This window comes from Ictalurus furcatus, chromosome 8 (genome assembly GCF_023375685.1).
Source record: "Ictalurus furcatus strain D&B chromosome 8, Billie_1.0, whole genome shotgun sequence".
Taxonomy (NCBI): domain Eukaryota; kingdom Metazoa; phylum Chordata; class Actinopteri; order Siluriformes; family Ictaluridae; genus Ictalurus; species Ictalurus furcatus.
The window spans coordinates 30023007-30050121 of record NC_071262.1 but is presented as its reverse complement, the minus strand read 5'-3'; the positions used below and the strand labels follow the sequence as shown (position 1 = coordinate 30050121).

Genomic DNA, 27115 nt, shown 5'->3' with positions numbered 1-27115 from the left:
CTTTATCAGGACTTACAGTATAAAAAGCCAGAGGAACAAATAAGATACGGGTTTGAACTACTTGGATTTTCCATGGCTAAGACATGTCCAGATTTTATGACCTGTGATTCTCATGTGTGCACACACACACAAAAAAAATCAATATCCTCCAAATACAGCATCAACTGCATCACAGTGACACACTTTGTTGTAGCCTTTGGTCTATAATAAGTGTTGTGTTGGGGTTTATTTATTATAAGTTGTGTATTTGTTAATTATTATTATTATTATTATTATTATTATTACTATTACTATTATTGTTAATACTATGTGCATATTTGTATTTGTATTTATGAACTTTTTAGTTAATTTGCATTCACGTGTCGGGTTGTAGGAATGTATATGTCACCGTGTATTGGTGGAGCCAGGAAGTGAGAAGAACAAACGTGTGGATTTGTGGCACAGTGGGAGCTCACAGTTTTTAGACCACTTTGTTATTATTATTATCGTTAAACACTTTATTATTATTATAAATGAAATCATTGCTTTAATAGACAAAATGAATGTTTGGAATGAAGACGATGTGTGGAGTGGAGTGCGTGTAAAATAACCACTGTTCCCTGAATCCATGGCCTAATACGAACGTCTGAAACATTAAAGTCAAAAAACGTGACGGAGAATGGAGTTTGCACCACGTGCTGGAGGAGAGCGTGGGTTTTCGTGAGTACGTGGTGAAGAGTTTAATTCACTAAGCCGCCATGCAAGAGAATGAATTGTTTAAGTTGCTCGTATCTTGCAGAGGAAAACTTGGAGCTTTGACGAGAAAGCGGAATGTTCAGAGTTTGTTGGATGATGATGAAAAGGAGGCTGACCACGTAGACTGGCATGAACCAAATTTAATTCTCTTCGAGGTATTTCTAAATGGGATTGAAATATGTATGGGTGAAAATCCAAAAGGTATAAGTGATGAGGTCTTGGAAGGTGCTCTTGGGAATAACGATGGTGTATTTCAGGCCACTGATAAGTCCTCTAAAAGAACTTCCCGGAAATCATCTAGAGTTTCTTTAAAAGGCGAAATGAGTCCCTCTGCTGATTTTCTGCAAGCTGAAGCGGAATGTGCTGCACTAAAAGCTAAAGCCCAAGCTTTGGAGCAAAAAATTAAAAGCAGAGAAGAAAACGCTTGCGTTAGAATCTGAAATGGCTGCAGAGGATGCAAAGGTGAATGTTTTCCTAAAATCTGAATCACTCCTCGAAAAAAATGAGCTCAAACAGCACAAAAGGAAGTGCAAAGTCTGACACAAACAGTACTTATCCATCTACTGAATATATTGCACCTGCAAGAACACCAAAGGCTCAAACAAATCAAGTCAAACAATCAACTCCGACGGTTAAAACACATCAAAGCTTTGTAAAAATTCTGATAGAAAGGACTCATCTACTCTGGACAATACCGCTCTTGCAGATGGTTCGAAAAAACAAAATGAAATAGCCGCTTTGTTGGTAAAGCAACAGCAATCATCCCTTCTTCCAATGAGGGGAACTTCCTGTGTTCAGTGCGGATCCTCTGCAGTCCAGATCCTTCAATAAAGCATTTGAACAAGGTACTGAAAACAAGACCGAGAGTATGCAAGACAGACTCTATTGTTTAGAGCAATTTACAGTTGGACAACCCAAAAAAATTTGGTTCGGAGTTTCATGCACATGGATCCTGAAACAGGATGAAATGAAGCAAAGCAGCAACTTGAATGGAACTTTGGTGAACAGTATAAAGATAGCATCAGGCTTTGAATTGGACTGCTTTAAAAGCAGAGGATGGACCAGATCTAAGATCATATGCGCTCTTTCTTCGTGGCTGCTCTAACACTATGCAAGAAGTTAATTTTGTAGAGGAGCTGGACAATTCAGATAATTTGAGAACGATTGTTTCCGAAGCTGCCTTCCAAACGGAGAACAGTTGCTTGCAGCATACAGGATAGTCACGAGAGAAAAGTCAAGTTTAAAGATTCATTGAAGGACAGACACGAGCTGCATTGGATCCTGAATTTGGTGACGTACAAAGCCCAACAGACGAGACAGAATCTCTAAAGTAACAACAACTGTAAAGACCAATATCAGATCCGCCAGCAGAGGGAGCAGTTTTGCTACCACAGTTACTACAGTTACAGAAAAGATGAATGGCAAGCTGAAATTAAGTTCTACTGCCTCAAGTGCAGTGGGAAAAGCCATGCATGTCTTGTGGTAAAGGCCACATAATGGAAGTTTGTGATGCATTCAAAGGTAAAGCTAACAAAGAAAAGGTGGAATTTATGAAGACAAAAAGATTGCGCTTTGGATGTTTGGCACATGGGTATATGAGCAAAACCTGTCAAAACGGCAAGAATTGTCAGATTTCTCACCGACGTCACCCAACTATCGAGAGTAAGGAAATTCAAAGAAAATTCAAATTCAAAGAAAGCCAAAGTCGTGCAGAGGTACGCATTCCTTGATCCAGGTAGCTCTGCAACGTTTTGGACAGGTGAACTGATGGCCTAATTAAATGCTCCTGAAATATGAAAATACTTCTGAAAACTATGGGTCAGGAAAAGCTTGTGACCAGTTACCGTGTTTCTGGATTAGAAGTGGTTGCTCTAAAGGAAAATGAATTCCTAGAATTACCTGACATATATACACAGAAATCAATCCCAGTCACCAAAGACAACATTCCTAAAGAAAAGGACATTAGAAAGTGGACTTGCTTGCAGGATGTTGATTTGACACCAATAAAGGCAAGCATTACGCTGCTTACAGACGTCAAAGTTCCAAAGGCACTAGAACCACATCACTTTCAGCATAGCAATCAAACAGCACTCAATAACGAGACGTGGCATTTTATCCATTGTGAGTTCAATTTAGGACTCTTTGGGGTTTCTGTCACCCATCATTCTTTCTGCCAAAAGTGGATTCAAACATCCATGGGATGAAAAGATCCCTTTGAATATTTCTTTAAGGTGGCAAAGATGGCTTGATGAGTTGATTCCTTTTAGCGTGAAAAGATGCTTAACATGCGAAGATTTCGAGAGAATAGCATCTGCACAGTTGCACAATTTTTCGGATGCAAGCGAGGCTGGGTACGGGGCTCTGTCGTCCCTCAGACTCCTAAACGACACAGGAGAAGTGAATGTGGCATTCGCCATAGGAAAGGCCAGAGTAGCGCTACTTTGAACGAACCATACCGAGACTGGAATTAGCAGCAGCCGTCCCCGCTGTACACTTAGACAGGAAGCTGAACTCAGAGTTGCAGATTCATCTGCATGAATCGTTCGTTTGGTCAGACAGCACTACAGTACTGAAATACACAGCTAACACAACGAAAAGATTCAAAACACTTAGCAAAATGTTCTCCATTGTTCACACCCATTCAAAGGCCTCAGAGATGCAGATTCAAGAGGCATGAAAACGGAAGACTTCCTTCAGTCTCAAGTCTGGATCACGTCGGGCCCGACTTCCTTTTCCATCTCAATGGCCTGAAGCAAAGGAAGACGTGAACTCGATTCTGGATAATGATCCAGAAGTGAGAGAAAAGATCTGTGCTTGTGTTTCTGTGACTGATGAAAAGGAACCTCCAACGAGTCGACTCTGGAATTACTTCTCAGACTGAACACATCTAAAAAAAAAAGAGCAGTAGGGTGGATTCGTAAGTTTCTGGAAGTTCTGAAATAGAACGTGAAAGAAAAGAACCAACTCAGTGAACAGAAAACAAAGCAACAGACCCCTGAGTATCTGAGTTCAACGCTTTGTGATGAAGATTTGAGATGTGATGAAGAGAACGTTTCAGAGAGGAAATTTCTTCTTTAAAATCAGGTACTCAAAAAAGATATACAAGTCATTTGTACGGACTCGACCCAGAGAGTGTTGAAGGAGTGTTGAGAGTGGGTGGAAGGCAAGTCAGCTTTGGCGGAAGAGGCGAAGCATCCTGTCATTTTACCAAAATATTGTCATGTTTCAAAACTCATTCTCCGACATGTGCGTGAAAAAAATAGGGCATAGAGGAAGGAAGAAACCACATGTTCTCAACTCTTCGTCGGCACTACTGGACTCCGCATGCAAACTCAGCTTCTAGGAAAATAATCAAATGTGTGATTTGTGAACGAAAGTGACAACAGCCAGGCGAACAAAAAATGTCAGACCTGCCTGCAGACCGAATCTCTGTAGACCATCCTCCATTTCTTTACGTTGGTATGGATCATTTCCGCCCAATCGAAACCAGCGAGGAAGGCGCACCGTTAAAAGATATGGTGTTATATGTAGATGTTCGACATGTTGAGCATTTCACATTGAAATAGCCCATACTCTCGATATGGACTCCTCTATCAATGCGATTCTTATGTCGATGAGGGCAAGTGAAGGAAATTCGCTCAGACATTGGTACCGATGGTAATCGGAATTAAAAATGCGTTGTAAGAGTTAAATCAAAGTAAGATTCAGAACTCCCTTATCAACAACGGCATAAAATGGACCTTCAACCCGCCTCATGGTGCCCATCATGGCGGTGTTTGGGAGCGCTTAGTCCAGCAAGTGCTTTACTCAGTAGCGATGTTAGACGATGAAGCTTTGCATACTGTTTAATGTGAAATAGAAGCAATACCGAATGACCGTCCGATCACGCCGTCTCCAGATGATCCAGAAGACCTCGAAGCATTTACACCAAATCACATCATACAGCTCAAAGCGAAACCCGTGTTACCATCTGGTCTGTTTAAGGAAATAGACTTGTATATTCGGAGACGCTGGAGACAAGTTCAATACTTAGTGGACTTGTTTTGGAAAAGGTGGGTGAAAGAATACTTCCCTACCGATGTGAAATGAAATACTTTTCTTCATGTCTGGTACGGATACTGAAGTATTTGTTGCAGTTACTTGTAAAGAAGAATTAGGGGCTGGAATGTGGAAGCTGTTGGTCTATAATACGTGTTGTATGGGAGTTTATTCATTATAAGCTGTGTATTTGTTTATTATTATTATTATTATTATTATTATTATTATTATTATTATTATTACTATGTGCATATTTATATTTGAATTTATGAACGTATTCGGTTCATTTGCGTTCAGGTGTGGGGTTGTAGGAACGTATACGTCACCGCGTATGGGTGGAGCCAGGAAGTGAGAGGAAAGATGTGTGTATTTGGGGCACGGTGGGAGCTCAAGGTTTTTGACCATTTCGTTATTTTTGCCTGGATTTTCGTTTGGAAATATGAACTGAATTTAAAAAAAAAATGCTTTTGAAATGAAAACTTTGTGTTTAATAAACAGAATAAATGTTTGAAATGAAGACGGTGTGTGGAGCGAAGTGGAGTGTGTGTAAACTAACCGCCGTTCCCCGAGTCCACGGCCTAATGCGAAAGGACGAGACACACTTCATGAGAAAAGTGTGTGTACCTGGATTTACTCTACCAGCACAACTCTGTTTATTTAATACCATATGCAGCTCTGAAGGGTGTGTGTGTGTGTGTGTGTGTGTGTGTGTGTGTGTGTGTGTGTGTGTGTGTGTGTGTGTGTCCTCATTCTTAGGTCTGACTTAAAACCTGTGAGTGTAAAGCCTCCCTCCTGCAGAGATTCAAGCTGCTGGCACAGAAAGGCAGCGCACACGCACACGCACACACATACGCACACACACGCACACACGCGCACACATACGCACGCACACACACGTGCACACATGCGCGCACACACCTTACTACTCTTACTAGTAGCTTACTTACTACTATAGATTACTATTACTCACAACATTGCTGTGTTCTGAAAGAGAGTATTCTTTTTTACATACTGTATTATTTCCCCTGCTTTTCTTTCTTTCTTTCTTTCTTTCTCTTTCTACTAGCTATTTCTTTCTTTCTTTCTTTCTACTAGATATTTTGTTCTTTCTTTCTTTCTACTAGATATTTTGCTCTTCTTTCTTTCTTTCTTTCTTTCTTTTTCTTTCTACTAGCTATTTCTTTCTTTCTTTCTTTCTTTCTTTCTTTCTACTAGCTTTTTCTTTCTTTCTTTCTTTCTTTCTTTCTTTCTACTAGCTATTTTGTTCTTTCTTTCTTTCTTTCTTTCTTTCTTTCTACTAGCTTTTTCTTTCTTTCTTTCATTCTACTAGATATTTTGTTCTTTTTTCTTTATTTCTTTCTTTCTTTTTCTTTCTGCTAGCTATTTCTTTCTTTCTTTCTTTCTTTCTACTAGCTTTTTCTTTCTTTCTTTCTTTCTTTCTGCTAGCTATTTCTTTCTTTCTTTCTTTCTTTCTTTCTTTCTTTCTACTAGCTATTTTGTTCTTTCTTTCTATTTCTTTCTTTCTTTCTACTAGCTATTTTGTTCTTTCTTTCTTTTTCTTTCTTTCTTTCTACTAGCGTTTTTTTCTTTCTTTCATTCTACTAGATATTTTGTTCTTTTTTCTTTATTTCTTTCTTTCTTTTTCTTTCTGCTAGCTATTTCTTTCTTCCTTCCTTTCTTTCTTTCTTTCTTTCTTTCTTTCTTTCTTCCTTTCTTTCTTTCTTTCTTTCTTTCTTCCTTCCTTTCTTTCTTTCTTTCTTTCTTTCTTTCTTTCTTTCTTTCTACAAGCTATTTTGTTCTTTCTTTCTTTTTCTTTCTTTCTTTCTACTAGCGTTTTTTTCTTTCTTTCATTCTACTAGATATTTTGTTCTTTTTTCTTTCTTTCTTTCTTTCTTTTTCTTTCTGCTAGCTATTTCTTTCTTCCTTCCTTCCTTCCTTTCTTTCTTTCTTTCTTTCTTTCTTCCTTCCTTTCTTTTCTTTCTTTCTTTCTTTCTTCCTTCCTTTCTTTCTTTTCTTTCTTTCTTTCTTTCTTTCTTTCTTTCTTTCTTTTCTTTCTTTCTTTCTTTCTTTCTTTCATTCTTGAATACAGTTAAGTTTCTCTCATTTTCCCTTTGCAGTATTTTACAGATATGAAGGACCTGCCATGGCAGACAGAGCCAGAACTTTCTCTGACTACTTATCCTCCACGTGGACGTGCTCGGAGAGGGAACAGCTGCTCGACTCGTTTCTACTTCCCCACTCAGCAAGTTTTCTACGTTGGCTCCTGGAAACTTTATCACCCAGATCTCTTTCAGATGGGATGTGAAGTGTCAGGTGCTTCATCTCTTCTTTCCCTTTCTTTAAAGAGAGTGGTCTGGATTGTGACAGTGAGTGATGATGCTCAGTGCTGAGGAACATCTTCTCCTTCCTCAGTTAACACCAAACACCAGGAAAGCATGAGCTCATTAAAATCATCACAAACCTGAATGTTTACACTCTCCAGAATAAACACAGTGACTTGGAGACTATATTGGTCCAAATTAAAGTGTGTAAACAATGCAGTACACTTCCCTTACTTCCTGAGTGAGTGAGTGTGTGTGTGTGTGTGTGTGTGTGTGTGTGTGTGTGTGTGTGTATCAGATGGAGTGTTACTCTGATGTATTCACACCCATCTGTGTGCCCATTAGTACACTCTATATATAAGTAATTAGCAGGAATGTGCTGTGTGTGTGTGTGTGTGTGTGTGAGAGAGAGAGAGAGAGAGAGAGAGAGAGAGAAAGCTGGCAGCATACTTGTCAGTGCTTTCTTTCTTTCCTTCTTTCTTTCTTTAACCCACACATTCCTGTAACCTATAAATTACTAATCTGTTACACATTCATTGTTCTGATTGGTCAGGTTAAGGGTGAGGGGTGGGCTTTGAGGTCATACTTTCAATTTTAGAGCTTTCATTTGTCTGAAATCCATCAAAATCTCTCACTCATTAAAATCCTATGAATTTTTTATGAGATGAGGTGAAACACACAGAGCTAGGAGAACAAATCCAATGCTAATTATTTTCAACACAAAATCATACCAGATCTCCTCCGCTTAATCCGAGCTTCGCCTTTTACACCAATTACCCAGAGACAACAAAACAATCCTGATGGAACTAAGCAGGCCGATACACTTGTTAATCACAGCTGCAAACCACCGCGTCTGGCATTCCGGCTCTCCCTGGTGACGAGCCGAGAGGACACATCTGTCCTAATTAATCTGTGATTGAAGCCTCAGAGTGCTGGAACTGGCCACAAAACCCACACACCGCTTCAACTGCCCACACAATCCACACACAAACACACACCGCTTCAACTGCCCACACAACCCGTATACAAACACACACCGCTTCAACTGCCCACACAACCCGTATACAAACACACACCGCTTCAACTGCCCACACAACCCGTATACAAAGACACACCGCTTCAACTGCCCACACAACCCGTATACAAACACACACCGCTTCAACTGGCCACACAACCCGTATACAAACACACACCGCTTCAATTGCCCACACAACCCGTATACAAACACACACCGCTTCAACTGCCCACACAACCCGTATACAAACACACACCGCTTCAACTGCCCACACAACCCGTATACAAAGACACACCGCTTCAACTGCCCACACAACCCGTATACAAACACACACCGCTTCAACTGGCCACACAACCCGTATACAAACACACACCGCTTCAATTGCCCACACAACCCGTATACAAACACACACCGCTTCAACTGCCCACACAACCCGTATACAACCACACACCGCTTCAACTGGCCACACAATCCGTATACAAACACACACCGCTTCAACTGCCCACACAACCCGTATACAAACACACACCGCTTCAACTGCCCACACAACCCGTATACAAAGACACACCGCTTCAACTGGCCACACAACCCGTATACAAACACACACCGCTTCAACTGGCCACACAACCCGTATACAAACACACACCGCTTCAATTGCCCACACAACCCGTATACAAACACACACCACTTCAACTGCCCACACAACCCGTATACAAACACACACCGCTTCAACTGGCCACACAACCCGTATACAACCACACACCGCTTCAACTGCCCACACAACCCGTATACAAACACACACCACTTCAACTGCCCACACAACCCGTATACAAACACACACCGCTTCAACTGCCCACACAACCCGTATACAAACACACACCGCTTCAACTGCCCACACAACCAGTATACAAACACACACCGCTTCAACTGCCCACACAACCCACACACAAACACACACCGCTTCAACTGCCCACACAACCCACACACAAACACACACCGCTTCAACTGCCCACACAACCCGTATACAAACACACACCGCTTCAACTGCCCACACAACCCACACACAAACACACACCGCTTCAACTGCCCACACAACCCACACACAAACACACACCACTTCAAATGCCCACACAACCCGTATACAAACACACACCACTTCAACTGCCCACACAACCCGTATACAAACACACACCGCTTCAACTGCCCACACAACCCGTATACAAACACACACCGCTTCAACTGGCCATACAACCCACACACAAACACACACCGCTTCAACTGCCCACACAACCCACACACAAACACACACCGCTTCAACTGCCCACACAACCCGTATACAAACACACACCGCTTCAACTGGCCACACAACCCATATGCAAACACACACCGCTTCAACTGGCCACACAACCCGTATACAAACACACACCGCTTCAACTGCCCACACAACCCACACACAAACACACACCGCTTCAACTGCCCACACAACCCGTATACAAACACACACCGCTTCAACTGCCCACACAACCCGTATACAAACACACACCGCTTCAACTGCCCACACAACCCACACACAAACACACACCGCTTCAACTGCCCACACAACCCGTATACAAACACACGCCACTTCAACTGCCCACACAACCCGTATACAAACACAGACAGCTTCAACTGGCCATACAACCCGTATACAAACACACACCGCTTCAACTGGCCACACAACCCGTATACAAACACACACCGCTTCAACTGCCCACACAACCCGTATACAAACACACACCGCTTCAACTAGCCACACAACCCACACACAAACACACACCGCTTCAACTGGCCACACAACCCGTATACAAACACACACCGCTTCAACTGGCCACACAACCCATATACAAACACACACCGTTTCAACTGGCCACACAATCCGTATACAACCACACACCGCTTCAACTGCCCACACAACCCGTATACAAACACAGACAGCTTCAACTGGCCACACAATCCATATACAACCACACACCGCTTCAACTGCCCACACAATCCGTATACAACCACACACCGCTTCAACTGCCCACACAACCCGTATACAAACACACACCACTTCAACTGCCCACACAACCCGTATACAAACACAGACAGCTTCAACTGGCCACACAATCCGTATACAAACACACACCGCTTCAACTGGCCACACAACCCACATACAAACACACACCGCTTCAACTGCCCACACAACCAACACACAAACACACACCGCTTCAACTGGCCATACAACCCGTATGCAAACACACAAAAACACACACCACTTCAACTGGCCACACAACCCATATACAAACACACACTACTTCAACTGGCCATACAACCCACACACAAACACACACCGCTTCAACTGGCCACACAACCCACATACAAACACACAAAAACACACACCACTTCAACTGGCCACACAACCAACATGCACACACACACCGCTTCAACTGCACACACAACCCATATACAAGCACACACCGCTTCAACTGGCCATACAACCCACACACAAACACACACCGCTTCAACTGGCCATACAACCCACACACAAACACACACCGCTTCAACTGGCCACACAACCCGTATACAAACACAGACAGCTTCAATTGCCCACACAACCCGTATACAAACACACACCGCTTCAACTGGCCATACAACCCACACACAAACACACACCGCTTCAACTGGCCACACAACCCGTATACAAACACACACCGCTTCAACTGGCCACACAACCCACACACAAACACACACCGCTTCAACTGGCCACACAACCCACATACAAACACACACCGCTTCAACTGGCCATACAACCTGTATACAAACACACAAAAACACACACCACTTCAACTGGCCACACAACCCACACACAAACACACACCGCTTCAACTGGCCACACAACCAATATGCAAACACACACTACTTCAACTGACCACACAACCCACACACAAATACACACCGCTTCAACTGGCCACACAACCCACATGCAAACACACACCACTTCAACTGGCCACACAACCAACATGCAAACACACACCGCTTCAACTGGCCACACAACTAATGCAGAAACACACCTTTGCTGGTGATTATCTATACATTATCTAATAGGGTTTTACACTTACTCTTTATGCTTAGCAACAAGTTGAACAATACTTTTTTCCTTAAATATATGTGTTAATAAACCAAACAGATAGGTGTTCTGGATGAACGTCCTCTTAGAGTGATCGTGACGTACTGAAACTATTTTTCATTTCCATGCAGATTTCTGCACGATCGTCTTTCACATTTGTCAGCTTTATCTGTGTTTCACAGGTATTGCTGCATCAACATGACTCCTTTCCTCTAATCAGAGAAGATTCACTACGGACATCTTTAAGCTTCACAAATTCATATGCTAATTCCGAAATTAAAAAACTATAGATTCGAATGTTTATCTCAATGCTGTGACACTTAAGAGATGGTTTGAAATCCAATTTTAATTAAAACCCACCACCTTCCTACATGGTGCTAATTGATGAGCTGGTGTAATCTCTCATCTGTGATAGTGAGACGATTCCTCCACTTTGCGCATGATGAACCATCGATGAACCACTCTAAAGTCTCTGTGACATTTATCACATATAGAATAGTAATTAACATTTATCACATATACAACTGCACATTTATTGCTCGCACACTTCAATCATCAATTAGATTTATAGATCATCTGTCTAGTTATGAACTTGACCTCTGCTTGGGTTTGATATCTTGCCTGCATCTGCATTCAAAGTTAATCATGTTCGCTAATGACCACCAGAGGAGCTAATTCACCCTTTGCACATGCATGTAGGACAACTGGATTCTCACTGTGCTCCACAACCTACTGAGTTATTTATTCATTTATGCATGATATTTGCAAAATAAAAATAAAAAATGCTGACAAGGACTTCCAGCTCCACACCCAAATAGCAATGACAAGGGCAGCCTAATTTTCATTCTAACATGAGACACATTCATTAGACTATGTGGATGATTTCCAAACCAGTCGCTAATCTACAGTGTGTCTAGATGATGTACCAATGCACCAACTATGTGCTGAGCGAAGCGCAAAAAGCTTAGCATCTCTACACAGCCATGGTTTATAGACCAATGCTGGATAACTCAGTAGTCTGAGCACCCTAGACAACCAGATTGTTTAAAGTTGCCTGCTGGAGATGTAGAAGAAGAAAAACAAACCGAATTCTTACTGAACATGTGCTATTATGCTTTTATACTTTCCCTTAAGTATCATTTCTTAGCACATATGATCACTAAGCAGTTAAATTTGACTTTACTGGCTCTGTTTAGGAACCTGCTCCAAACATCCTGTTACCTTGAACTACCGTATTAAACGCCCTGAACACAAGATTTTCTGGATAAAAGACCTGCTTCCGCTGCATGTCATTTCAGAGTTTGGAACTTTTCCCAGGAAGCAGTTCTTACTCTATAAAACTGTAGTAAATCATAGATACTGAGGCCTCGGCGCATTTTATTGCATTGTGCAATCTGTCCTGAATGCTAAAGAGGCAGCCGGTCTGGTGTCAGATCACGAAGCATGGACTTCTGATTCAGGTATGGCAACGTTGTAAACGTTGGAGTAGCTTGTAGCCTCGATGACAACGTAATTACTTAGTAGAAGTTCAGCTGCAAATCACAGGTTTAAATATATTCAGTTGTTCGAATATGGTCCAAAATACCGACAATAACAAACACCACAGGAACTGTGACGTGAAAGGGGAATCAGTGGTGCCACCTGTTGAACAATATATTGGCCCTGTCTCAATACCCTGTCCATCAATGAGAAGGGACCACCATATATTATGTGATGTGAAGTAAATCAAGTGAAGGTAGAAGCAGGTGATGCAATGTGTAGTAGGTTAAATGCAGGTGTGGGTTTTAACAGAAGGTTTCTTCACCATGAAAGCTTGCCAAGCTTTTTCTTTCACAAAAAAACAAAACAAAACAATCAATGATTAGCAGCATCCTGAGCTGTGTGTGGATCTGTAAACCTCTCAGACCTGAACATTTTAATATTTCATATTTTTCCTTCTTAGATCTTTGCTTTGCACTTATGTGATATTTATAAAGGGATATCTTTTGATCCAGCACACGATCCCGAGACATAAAATTAACAATGAGTCCCTCACAGGAAAATATTGATTCGAAATCTAAGGTGTATCGATTGCCAAAGGGTTACAGCGCATATACGGGCCTCATTATTCCCTGTTCGGAGTGGTAGTATGTGATCCCTCACATACTCTCGAGCATACTTAGTTGCTACTCGTACTCATAATCATTCAAATCTTTCAAAGAGTCTACCATGGCTGTTTTTTTTTTTTGTTTGTTTGCCTCAGGTTTGAAATAAGAAAACACCCACTGGCTATATCTGGCTATGTCTGAGGCTAAAAAGTCACCTTATGAATTCATGAATATATGATTCAAATGAAATGTATGCAGCGATGTTTGTAAATGTAGTGAGAAGAAATTGAAGAACGGTCTTACATTTAAAAACCAATAAAGTCATTGTTCTTTGTTTATTCACACCTCTGAATACAGCTAGCTAGTTAAAACACAGCGGATCATTGTGCTATTGTAGTTTCTGGAATGAATCTGTGTAAGCTAGCACTTTGGTCAAGTTACTGTATATCTCAGCTGGTGAATGTGTGTACAGAATAGTGTGAGAGAGAGAGAGAGAGAGAGAGATCTTTGTCCTCAGATGTTCTCCATCTGTGATGCAATCCACTGTAACTCCAGAGCGCTGATATTAGCAGTCATAGAGAAATGAGTCATAAAATCTAGAAACATGACTATAAAAGTGTTGTAGTGTAAACAACATGACCTTGACCCCTGAGGTCAATTTCTCACTTACTGTTAACACCCTGAAGTTGATTATTTCCTATAACAGCATGTCCTAAGTCTTTATTATATATATATATATATATATATATATATATATATATATATATATATATATATATATATATATATATATATATATATATATAGCGTGTAGAGTGTATATAGTGTTTATAGCATGTAGAGCATATATAGTTTATAGAGTGTGTAGAGTGTGTATAGAGCACATAGAGCATATATAGCATATATGTAAATAGAGCATGTAGAACATATACAGTGTATAGAGTGTGTATAGAGCGTGTAGTGTATAGAGTGTGTATAGAACGTGTAGAACATATAGAGCATGTAGAGTGTATAGAGCGTGTAGAACATATAGAGCATGTAGAGTGTATAGAGCGTGTAGAACATATAGAGCATGTAGAGTGTATAGAGCGTGTAGAACATATAGAGCATGTAGAGTGTATAGAGCGTGTAGAACATATAGAGCATGTAGAGTGTGTAGAGCGTGTAGAACATATAGAGCATGTAGAGTGTGTAGAGCGTGTAGAACATATAGAGCATGTAGAGTGTGTAGAGCGTGTAGAACATATAGAGCATGTAGAGTGTATAGAGCGTGTAGAACATATAGAGCATGTAGAGTGTATAGAGCGTGTAGAACATATAGAGCATGTAGAGTGTATAGAGCGTGTAGAACATATAGAGCATGTAGAGTGTGTAGAGCGTGTAGAACATATAGAGCATGTAGAGTGTGTAGAGCGTGTAGAACATATAGAGCATGTAGAGTGTGTAGAGCGTGTAGAACATATAGAGCATGTAGAGTGTGTAGAGCGTGTAGAACATATAGAGCATGTAGAGTGTATAGAGCGTGTAGAACATATAGAGCATGTAGAGTGTGTAGAGCGTGTAGAACATATAGAGCATGTAGAGTGTATAGAGCGTGTAGAACATATAGAGCATGTAGAGTGTGCAGAGCGTGTAGAACATATAGAGCATGTAGAGTGTATAGAGCGTGTAGAACATATAGAGCATGTAGAGTGTGTAGAGCGTGTAGAACATATAGAGCATGTAGAGTGTATAGAGCGTGTAGAACATATAGAGCATGTAGAGTGTATAGAGCGTGTAGAACATATAGAGCATGTAGAGTGTGTAGAGCGTGTAGAACATATAGAGCATGTAGAGTGTGTAGAGCGTGTAGAACATATAGAGCATGTAGAGTGTGTAGAGCGTGTAGAACATATAGAGCATGTAGAGTGTGCAGAGCGTGTAGAACATATAGAGCATGTAGAGTGTGTAGAGCGTGTAGAACATATAGAGCATGTAGAGTGTGCAGAGCGTGTAGAACATATAGAGCATGTAGAGTGTGCAGAGCGTGTAGAACATATAGAGCATGTAGAGTGTATAGAGCGTGTAGAACATATAGAGCATGTAGAGTGTGTAGAGCGTGTAGAACATATAGAGCATGTAGAGTGTGCAGAGCGTGTAGAACATATAGAGCATGTAGAGTGTGCAGAGCGTGTAGAACATATAGAGCATGTAGAGTGTGTAGAGCGTGTAGAACATATAGAGCATGTAGAGTGTGTAGAGCGTGTAGAACATATAGAGCATGTAGAGTGTATAGAGCGTGTAGAACATATAGAGCATGTAGAGTGTATAGAGCGTGTAGAACATATAGAGCATGTAGAGTGTATAGAGCGTGTAGAACATATAGAGCATGTAGAGTGTGTAGAGCGTGTAGAACATATAGAGCATGTAGAGTGTGTAGAGCGTGTAGAACATATAGAGCATGTAGAGTGTGTAGAGCGTGTAGAACATATAGAGCATGTAGAGTGTGTAGAGCGTGTAGAACATATAGAGCATGTAGAGTGTATAGAGCGTGTAGAACATATAGAGCATGTAGAGTGTGTAGAGAGTGTAGAACATATAGAGCATGTAGAGTGTGTAGAGCGTGTAGAACATATAGAGCATGTAGAGTGTATAGAGCGTGTAGAACATATAGAGCATGTAGAGTGTGCAGAGCGTGTAGAACATATAGAGCATGTAGAGTGTGCAGAGCATGCTGATCATCACTTGTGTGTTTGTAGTGTTAGAGTTCTTCAGACTCACCACATAGAAAAATGATCTTCCTTTCAGCCATGGCGTAGTTTCCTGCTCATCAGTAATGTCACGTTTCCTCAGTGCCGATGTTTAGATCTGGGAGAGAGAAAAAAAACGCAAGTGCACAAAAAATGAAATACTGTAACAATTAAACACAAACAAACTGTTCTATGGTTGTGTTGTAAACACAGCAAATAAAAACAAAAACGAAATATGTTGAAATGATAAAAAGATTAAGATTCCACTCAAAAATATTGGGGAAAAAAAAGGGGCTCTGAAGGGGACTGGATAAAAATTCACGCTGGGCTTTATTCTTGAAACTTTGGAAACGGAACGGAACTTGTCGTATGTTTTGTAGGAATTTGAGCACAGACAGGGTGCAGGCTTGATTCACTGAGATGTAAAGAGAAAATCAGGCCACTTTATGAAATCATTATCCAGTGGACAAACTCAGTCACATCTGAAGCCTACGGTCAGATGGTGTGTGTGTGTGTGTGTGTGTGTGTGTGTGTGTGTGTGTGTGTGTGTGTGTATGTATGTGTGCGCGTGCATGTGATTTCTATCTATCCTGAATAAATCACATTTCGCTCTCACCCTCTTGCCCTCGGTACGTCTGAGAAGAAAGACACTAATGAGGCTCTGTGAGTGGGCCAGTAGGAGATGGAAGACAGAGACACGGGGCATTATGCAAAAGCTAGCTCTGAATTGCTAATGAAAGCTGCCGAGGACAAACCAGACAGAGAAAAAAAATGGATCAATTGAAATAAAGAAGGGATAGAAAGTTGGTTTTTGGACACTTATGTAAAATTCGGTTTGACGGTGAGGTCTATTAGTCGCCGTTTAAGCAGTGCAAGCGCAGTACATGTCTTCTGGTTTATCATGTAGCCCACTGATCCTCCTGTTACGATCCCCTTTCATTTCGGATTATTGTGACCCTTTTGTTAATATCCCCTCATTAAGCCCCACTCATTGAGATCCCTTGGATAAGAACCACGCATTTAGATCCCCCATTAAGATCCACTTATTAAGCTTGGCTTGTTTTGGTCCCCCCATTATCCCCCATTTAGATCCTCTCATTTAATCAACTTGTTCAAGTCACATCATTAAGATCCCCCCATTTAGATCCTCTCATTTAGATCCCTTCATTTAGATCCACTTGCTTAATTCAAATCATTAAGATCCTCTCGTTTTGATAGCCCCATTAAGATCTTCTTGACTAGATCTCCTCATTTAGATCCTCTCATTTAGATCCACTTGTTCAAGTCACACCATTAAGATCCTCTTGTTTTGATAGCCCCATTAAGATCTTCTTTTCTAGATCTTCTCATTTAGATCCTCTCATTTAGATCCACTTGCTTAAGTCACATCATTAAGATCCTCTCGTTTTGATAGCCCCAGCCACTTGTTCAAGTCACACGATTAAGATCCTCTCGTTTTGATAGCCCCATTAAGATCTTCTTGTCTAGATCTCCTCATTTAGATCCACTTTCTTAAGTCACACCATTAAGATCCTCTTGTTTTGATAGCCCCATTAAGATCTTCTTGTCTAGATCTCCTCATTTAGATCCACTTTCTTAAGTCACACCATTAAGATCCTCTTGTTTTGATAGCCCCATTAAGATCTTCTTGTCTAGATCCCCTCATTTAGATCCTCTTGTTCAAGTCACACCATTAAGATCCTCTTGTTTTGATAGCCCCATTAAGATCTTCTTGTCTAGATCCCCTCATTTAGATCCTCTTGTTCAAGTCACACCATTAAGATCCTCTTGTTTTGATAGCCCCATTAAGATCTTCTTGACTAGATCCCCTCATTTAGATCCACTTTCTTAAGTCACACCATTAAGATCCTCTTGTTTTGATAGCCCCATTAAGATCTTCTTGTCTAGATCTCCTCATTTAGATCCACTTTCTTAAGTCACACCATTAAGATCCTCTTGTTTTGATAGCCCCATTAAGATCTTCTTGTCTAGATCTCCTCATTTAGATCCACTTTCTTAAGTCACACCATTAAGATCCTCGTTTTGATAGCCCCATTAAGATCTTCTTGACTAGATCCCCTCATTTAGATCCACTTTCTTAAGTCACACCATTAAGATCCTCTTGTTTTGATAGCCCCATTAAGATCTTCTTGTCTAGATCCTCTCATTTAGATCCACTTTCTTAAGTCACACCATTAAGATCCTCTTGTTTTGATAGCCCCATTAAGATCTTCTTGTCTAGATCCCCTCATTTAGATCCACTTTCTTAAGTCACACCATTAAGATCCTCTCGTTTTGATAGCCCCATTAAGATCTTCTTGTCTAGATCTCCTCATTTAGATCCTCTTGTTCAAGTCACACCATTAAGAGCCTCTCGTTTTGATAGCACCATTAAGATCTTCTTGACTAGATCCCCTCATTTAGATCCACTTTCTTAAGTCACACCATTAAGATCCTCTCGTTTTGATAGCCCCATTAAGATCTTCTTGTCTAGATCTCCTCATTTAGATCCACTTTCTTAAGTCACACCATTAAGATCCTCTTGTTTTGATAGCCCCATTAAGATCTTCTTGTCTAGATCTCCTCATTTAGATCCACTTTCTTAAGTCACACCATTAAGATCCTCGTTTTGATAGCCCCATTAAGATCTTCTTGACTAGATCCCCTCATTTAGATCCACTTTCTTAAGTCACACCATTAAGATCCTCTTGTTTTGATAGCCCCATTAAGATCTTCTTGTCTAGATCCTCTCATTTAGATCCACTTTCTTAAGTCACACCATTAAGATCCTCTTGTTTTGATAGCCCCATTAAGATCTTCTTGTCTAGATCCCCTCATTTAGATCCACTTTCTTAAGTCACACCATTAAGATCCTCTCGTTTTGATAGCCCCATTAAGATCTTCTTGTCTAGATCTCCTCATTTAGATCCTCTTGTTCAAGTCACACCATTAAGAGCCTCTCGTTTTGATAGCACCATTAAGATCTTCTTGACTAGATCCCCTCATTTAGATCCACTTTCTTAAGTCACACCATTAAGATCCTCTCGTTTTGATAGCCCCATTAAGATCTTCTTGACTAGATCCCCTCATTTAGATCCTCTCATTTCGATCCACTTATTCAAGTCACATCACTAAGATCCTCTTGCATAGACTTCAATTAAAAATCCCCTGGCTCAGATCACTTTTTAAAATTCACTTGTTACAATCCCCTTCTTAAGATCGTCATTAAGATCCCAAATTGAGGTCCCCCTATTAAGATCCTTTTTCTATTAGGATCCCATTGTTAGGATCAACTTTTTAAGATGCACTTGTTAATATCCTCATTAAGATCCCCTCATTAGGATCCCATTATTAAGACCCCCTCATTAAGATCCCCTCTTCAGATCGTCGCAAGCCCAAGCTTGTTTCCCCGCACCCAACTAATATCAACGGACCTGCTGGAAAAAAAAAAAAACTAAATCTGAAAAGGGAATACATTTTCCGTTCTCTTTCAGCGTATTGAGGATCGCTTGATATTTCATAGAGTTCACGCTCTTTATGAATTATAGACATTACTTTTAAGGGGTCTTGTAGCACATATAATGCTGATCTGACCTCACACGCCTTTGTTACGTATTACATCCATTTCACTGAATACTGAGTAATGCTATACAGATTCCCTTACTGTAATAACACCTTACATCTGCACATTGCATGAAGTCCTTCGAATTAGAAATGAGAGCCATTTGAGTAAAATAAATAAGAGCACCGGTATTCGGCGAAATAAAAATAAAATAAAATAAAGAAATAAATAAATAAATGGTCCTACAGCTTAGCATTCTTCACCGATGAGGGAGATTAATACGCCTTTGCTTTATGATTAAAAGCTCTATTATGGCACGGATGCGTGACTGAACACATCGCTGCTGAGACGCTTCAGCGGTTTGTTGTGACAATTCATTTATTTAGCCGTCCATCACATGGTTTTAAGTGTCTGGTTTCAGCACGTTATTGATCAAATTGCAAACTGTAACAAAAAAAAAAAGAAAAAAAAGAAGAAAGAAAGCGTTGTCAGGTAGTTAGTGTAATTAATATTTACAGCGTTTTTTACTGTGACGTGTGTGTAATTAAATAAAAGCCACCGGAGGGGTACAGTTCTACCGCCGTTTTAACTTCTTATAAAATACACACTTTATATAAACACAAACAAACGACGACTGAACAACAAGAAACTCTTCAAATAAACGATGAGAATAAGGGCGGGTGTACACAGTGCGAGTCTTTCTTTCTTACTTGCTTTCATTCTTTCCTCCTTCCTTCCCTCCTTCATTTTCTCTCATTCTCTTGCATCCATTCTAGCATCTTTTTCTTTCTTTCTTTCTTTCGATTACTTATATTGTACGAAACTTCTCTATCTACCTTCCTTCCATCTTTCCTTCCTTCTCTTTCTTTTTTCTTTTTTTCTCTCACATTCTTTCTTTCTTTCTTATCACTTTTGTATGCATACTTCCTACCTTTCATCCATCCTTCCTTTTCTTTCTTTCTCTTGCATACATTCTAGCATCTTTTTCTTTCTTTCTTTCTTTCTTTCTTTCTTTCTTACTTATTATTGTATGCAACTTCTCATTCAAAAGGTGCAGGCTATAGTGAAGTGCAGGCTACAGCAGGGGGAAGAGCTTTCTCTTATAGAGCCCCACAGTTATGGAACAGTCTTCCAATTAGTGTTCGGGGCTCAGACACAGTCTCAGTGTTTAAGTCCAGGCTGAAAACATATTTGTGTACTCAAGCCAATCAATAGACCTTCTTTTACAAAAAGCACAGCCTTAACAATCTCTCCCTTTCTCCTTCTGTCAAGCTACACACGATTTTCTGGAGATGCTAGAGATGCTGATCCTTTCTGCACTTCTGACCTGCCTGATCCGTTCTGATGCCCTACCTCTGGATGGAGCTCTTCTATACCGCTTATCTTTTTCAGGGTCACGGGGAACCTGGAGCCTATCCCAGGGAGCATGGGGCACAAGGCGGGGTACACCCTGGACAGGGTGCCAATCCATCGCAGGGCGCAATCACATACACACACACACACCCATTGATACACTACGGACACTTTAGACACGCCAATCAGCCTACCATGCATGTCTTTGGACTGGGGGAGGAAACCGGAGTACCCGGAGGAAACCCCCGCAGCACGGGGAGAACATGCAAACTCCACACACACACACAGGATGGAGCTTTCATCTACTCCAATTCCACATGGACGTTCTCGCTGTGGTTGCTGGGACTACGGTTGCTGCGATGGCCTTGGGACTGCAATTACCACACGCAGTTTTACACTCAGGTCTCCTTTAGTGAACAGTGGACTAGATCAACAAACAGACTTCATATTAAACCATAATGAGCTTTCTTTTACTCTCACACTATCCGTCGTTACCCAGATGAGGACGGGTTCCCTTCTGAGTCTGGTTCCTCTCAAGGTTTCTTCCTCATATCATCTCAGGGGGTTTTTCCTCACCACCGTCTCCACCATCTCGCTCAATAGGGATAAATTCACTCACTTAAAATCTCCATCCTGTGTTTATATGTTTCTGTAAAGCTGCTTTGAGACAATGTTAAATGTTAATCTTATACTGTTAAAAACACTATACAAATAAAAATCGAATTGAATTGAACGCAATCCTTCCTTCTCTTTCTTTTCTTCTTCTCTCACATTCTTTCTTTCTTTCTTTCTTTCTTTCTTTCTCTTGCATGCATTCTAGCATGCATCTTTTCTTTCTTTCTTTCTTTCTTTCTTTCTTACCTTACTTCCCTCTTTCCTTCTCTTTCTTTCTCTTGTATGCATTCTAGCATGCATCTTTTCTTTCTTTCTTTCTTTCTTTCTTTCTTTCTTTCTTTCTTTCTTTCCTACCTTCCTTCCTTTTCTTTATTTCTCTTGCATACTTTTTAGCATCTTTTCTTTCTTTCTTTCTTTCTTTCTTACTTTTTATTGTATAAAACGTCTCTACCTATCTACCTTCCTTCCATCTTTCCTTCCTTCTCTTTCTTTTCTTTTTTCTCTCACATTCTTTCTTTCTTATCACTTTTGTATGCATCTTTCCTATATTCTTTCTTTCTCTTGTATGCATTCTAGCATGGATCTTTTCTTTCTTTCTTTCTTTCTTTCTTTCTCTCCTACCTTCCTTCCTTTTCTTTCTTTCTCTTGCATACTTTTTAGCATCTTTTCTTTCTTTTTTCTTTCTTTCTTTCTTTCTTTCTTTCTTTCTGTCTTTCTTACCTTACTTCCCTCTTTCCTTCTCTTTCTTTCTCTTGTATGCATTCTAGCATGCATCTTTTCTTTCTTTCTTTCTTTCTTTCTTACTTACTTTTTACTGTATAAAACGTCTCTACCTATCTACCTTCCTTCCATCTTTCCTTCCTCCTCTTTCTTTTCTTTTTTCTCTCACATTCTTTCTTTCTTATCACTTTTGCATGCATCTTTCCTATATTCTTTCTTTCTCTTGTATGCATTCTAGCATGCATCTTTCCTTTCTTTATTTCTTTCTTTCTTTCTTTCCTACCTTCCTTCCTTTTCTTTCTTTCTCTTGCATACTTTTTAGCATCTTTTCTTTCTTTTTTCTTTCTTTCTTTCTTTCTTTATTACATTTTATTGTATCCAACTTCTCTACCTATCTAATTTCCTTTCATCTTTCATTCCTTCTCTTTCTTTTCTTTTTTTTTCTCTCACATTCTTTCTTTCTCATCACTTATGTATGCATCTTTTTTTTTCTTTTCTTTCTTTTCTTTCTTCCTGGTCCATTTCTCTCGGATGGGCCTCGATACTCTTTATCCACATTTCTCCACACATAAAGTTACGGTGTTTTGATTTGTACTTGCTAGTGAAGCGTTAAATTATTAGCACGTGATTTAGCCGGTAGCTGAGTTCATGGCTTTATTTTACCTCCCGCTCTTTTAAAAAAAAAAAAAAAACACATTCTTTCTATTCCGTTATGGTCCTCGAGATGAATTTCATTTAGAGCACAGACTCTAAATCAGTCTAGATGAGCCCGGTCCCGGTCCACGCTCCATGTGTTTAACAACCCGGCCTTAATATAATGACCTCTGCTCTCTGTTTTTCCAGGATACTGAAACAGTGCTATGATACTTTAAGACACTTTAAGGATTGTAAAGCAGCTCATCAGCAGTACATTGATTTCTCTGTGGGGTTTTTTTTTGCGTGGGGGGTCGGACATCTGACCTGCGGTGCTGCTTGGCCGGACAGAACGTTCTGAAAGTCTGTGTTTCTTTCTGAAATAAAAATGAACTCTGAAATGTAGTTTATTTTCCCCTCAAGCCCTCGCCTGGATTCTTTACCTGCAGGCGTCAGCAGCGGAGTCAACACGGGCTAAATTTATCATTCCTCCATTAGCACTGGAACAAGAAATAGCTTTCTCTTAGAGAGAAAAAAAGAAGCATAGTTTGTTTGTGCTTTTAGAAAGCTGTTCATGAATGCTTTCCATTCTAAAATTGCTCCAGAGTGTTCTTTTCGGAGCAGGGATACAGCGCTCGCCTCTCGACAGACAAATTGCTCTGACATTTAAAAGTACACTTTAAAACAGAGTCGGGATTAAACCTGAAATGGATAAAACACTTGTAATATATGTTTTCTCGTCAGCTTTGTTAAATTTAATGCTCATGACCAGGATTGGTCATTAACGTGTTAAAATGTGTTAAAGTTGGGCTAAATGCTAATGCTAAATCACGAGCTGGAAATAAAATCCAGACTGGGGATGGTGGAATGTCTGAAAAGCTCAGAGACACGCCAAATTAAGCTGGGCTCTTTCTTTCTTTCTTTCTTTCTTTCTTTCTTTCTTTCTTGTGTTGCATGTAGCTTTCCTTCCTTCCTTCCTCTTGCTGGCATGCTAGCACATTTTCTTTCTTAGCATCTTTTCTTTTCATTCATTCATTCTATCATTCTTGCTTTTTCTTTCTTTCTTTCTTTCTTTCTTTCTTTCTTGTGTTGCATGTATCTTTCCTTCCTTCCTTCCTCTTGCTGGCATGCTAGCACATTTTCTTTCTTAGCATCTTTTCTTTTCATTCATTCATTCATTCTATCATTCTTGCTTTTTCTTTCTTTCTTTCTTTCTTTCTTTCTTTCTTTCTTTCTTGTATTGCATGTACATTTCCTTCTTTCCTTCCTTCCTCTTGCTGGCATGCTAGCACATTTTCTTTCGTAGCATCTTTTCTTTTCATTCATTCATTCTATCATTCTTGCTTTTTCTTTCTTTCTTTCTTTCTTTCTTTCTTGTATTGCATGTATCTTTCCTTCCTTCCTTCCTCTTGCTGGCATGCTAGCACATTTTCTTTCTTAGCATCTTTTCTTTTCATTCATTCATTCTATCATTCTTGCTTTTTCTTTCTTTCTTTCTTTCTTTCTTTCTTTCTTTCTTTCTTTCTTGTATTGCATGTATCTTTCCTTCCTTCCTTCCTCTTGCTGGCATGCTAGCACATTTTCTTTCTTAGCATCTTTTCTTTTCATTCATTCATTCTATCATTCTTGCTTTTTCTTTCTTTCTTTCTTTCTTTCTTTCTTGTATTGCATGTATCTTTCCTTCTTTCCTTGCTTCCTCTTGCAGGCATGCTAGCACATTTTATTTCATTGCATCGTTTCTTTTCATTCAGTCACTATTTCTTTCTATCTTTTCATCTTTTCATTCATTCATTCATTCTTTCTTTCTTTCTTTCTTTCTTTCTTTCTTGTATTGCATGTACCTTTCCTTCATTCCGTGTTGCTGATATGTTAGCATGTTTTCTTCCTCATTATCTTCTCATTCATTCATTCATTCATTCATTCATTATTTCTTTCTTTTCATCTTTTCTTTTCATTCTTTCTTTCTTGTATTGCATGTACATTTCCTTCCTTCCTCTTGCAGGCATTTTCTTTTTTAGCATCTTTTCTTTTCATTCTTTCTTTCTTTCTTATGCTTCCTTCCTTCCTTCCTTCCTTTCATTCCTTCCTTCTTTCCTTCTCTTTCTCTTGCATGCATGCTAACATCAACACACTCGTGTCCCGCTGATGGTCTGAGAGCTGAAGCTCAGCACACAGGAAGCAGTGTAAGTAAAAGGAATGAAACACTTCCTATAACAGGATGTGCCGTGTTAACTTCAGGGTCAGTTTCAACATCATGTGATTGTTGATTATTTTCCAATAACAGCATGACACAGCGTTTCAGTACATTTACATTATTTACAATAATCAGATATTAACCCGAATAAGACGAAACTAGCATGTAAACAGCGATTATTGATGATATATAGTAGGAGAAATACACGTATTTAGGTAAGTACGCGATTTGGGACGCAGCCCACGGGTTCAATCAGTCGTCTATTTGCACGTATAACACGACTAATAATTAACCGCACTCGAAGCGTTCATAAAATTAAAAATAAAAACACCCGAAACTGTATACGGTCCCATAACGAAGACCAACTGTACGTCGATACGTGAAATTCTGGAGGGACGTCGGACGGCGTGGCGCGGGGACGTAATGACGTGTGACGTTAATCCATCTATGTTCTATAACACGCAAAACAGGAACATGAAAGGAGTATTCTAAAAGCCACTCATGTAAACACCTTCATCACAATATTACACGTCTTATTCAGAATAAGGTCCATAATTAGATCACCGCTGTCCGTGTAAACGTCGTCATTAACTCCTTAAAGTCACTTAATATCACTGAAGAAACAAACATTTTTAGTTTAAAAAAAGTAAAATTCTGAATTCTACACAACATAAAACCTTTAAGATAAGAGAACAAAAGCAAGCGGTTAAAAAGAAATGACTTACAGGAGAATATTTCACGATGTAGATATAAAGACGTTTCAGAGGGACTGCACGTGGAGCATCACAGAATAACGTAAAAGACCGAAAGTCTTCCTACTACAGAACTCAACTATTATTTCAACCTAAAATATGTCTGGATCGATGTTTGGCCCGAGATCCAGCGATGGATTTTCCCTCTTCTCTTCTCTCTCTCATCAAACTGAGAGCATTAAAAGACCAGGGTCAAAAAGGGCTCGGTAAGAGCTGCATTGATTTCTGCCCTGGGAAATCATCTCAAAAGCAGCACAACCCGACCTCCTCAACAGCAGCTTTTTCATCGCACTCCTCCTTTCAGGATGAGAATTTTGGAATACAGAGAGAATTTTAGGAAGAGAGACTTCAGATATCAGAAGGCACGAGTGAAACGGGTGAGAGAAACGCTGAGCGATGCTGAGAGTGTACGAACACTTCACAAGCGGCACCGAGGCGAACACGGCCGAGCGGATCCTTACATGCTGTCCTAAAAATATTCGTTAACTGCAATTAACACATCAAGAGCAGAATCTACTGTTACACAGGCATGGGACAAATACCGCAGAGACAAAAGCTCTATTTCTTTTATTGATTTGTTTATTTGCTTATTTATTTATTTATTTATTTATTTATTTATTTATGCCCTTTTTATTTCCATTTATTGTAAATCTGCTATTGAATTTTTTTCATTTTACTTTCTGCAGATGGATTTAAATAAATATAGGCGAGATAATGTAGAAGACAGATCAAATCTAATATCAAAACAGACTCTGCTTTATTTATTTATTTATTTGTTTGTTTGTTTGTTTATTTGCTTGTTGGCATGTGTAATTTTTACGCAGGTACAGAATTGTAAAAATTTTATATTGAATTTCAATCCGATTTACATATTTATCCTTTTTTTTTTTTTTTTTTTTTTACACTTTCCATCTATTTAATTTAATCAATGCTCAGAATGCAGCTAATAAATAAAGGGATATAAAATAATAATTTTATTTTTATTTTAATATATATATTAGTTTTAAAATAAATTTATTCTTCATTAAATAATACCCTTAATTTACAACGGCAGCAATAATAATAATAATAATAATAATAATAATAATAATAATAATAATCTGGATCTACCTTTTGTTTTATTATCGCTTTTATTGTCGTTTTTTATTTTAATCATGAAGCACTAAACCATGAAAGGTGCTTCTCAAATAAACATTGTATTATTATTATTATT

General features: G+C 39.6%; 1 protein-coding gene across 3 annotated transcripts in view; it reads right to left on the bottom strand.

Moving 5' to 3' along the window:
* The window catches only part of lingo2 (leucine rich repeat and Ig domain containing 2), a 290394-nt gene that overhangs the window by 90833 nt on the left and 172446 nt on the right, over positions 1-27115 (bottom strand). For 2 of the 3 annotated variants that reach the window (XM_053631972.1, XM_053631973.1), the window contains one exon: positions 16105-16191. The gene's annotated coding sequence lies outside the window, so the exon portion shown is untranslated. Of the gene's footprint in view, positions 1-15965; positions 16192-27115 lie in introns of those variants that run through there. The other variant, XR_008386669.1, reaches the window with a different exon arrangement.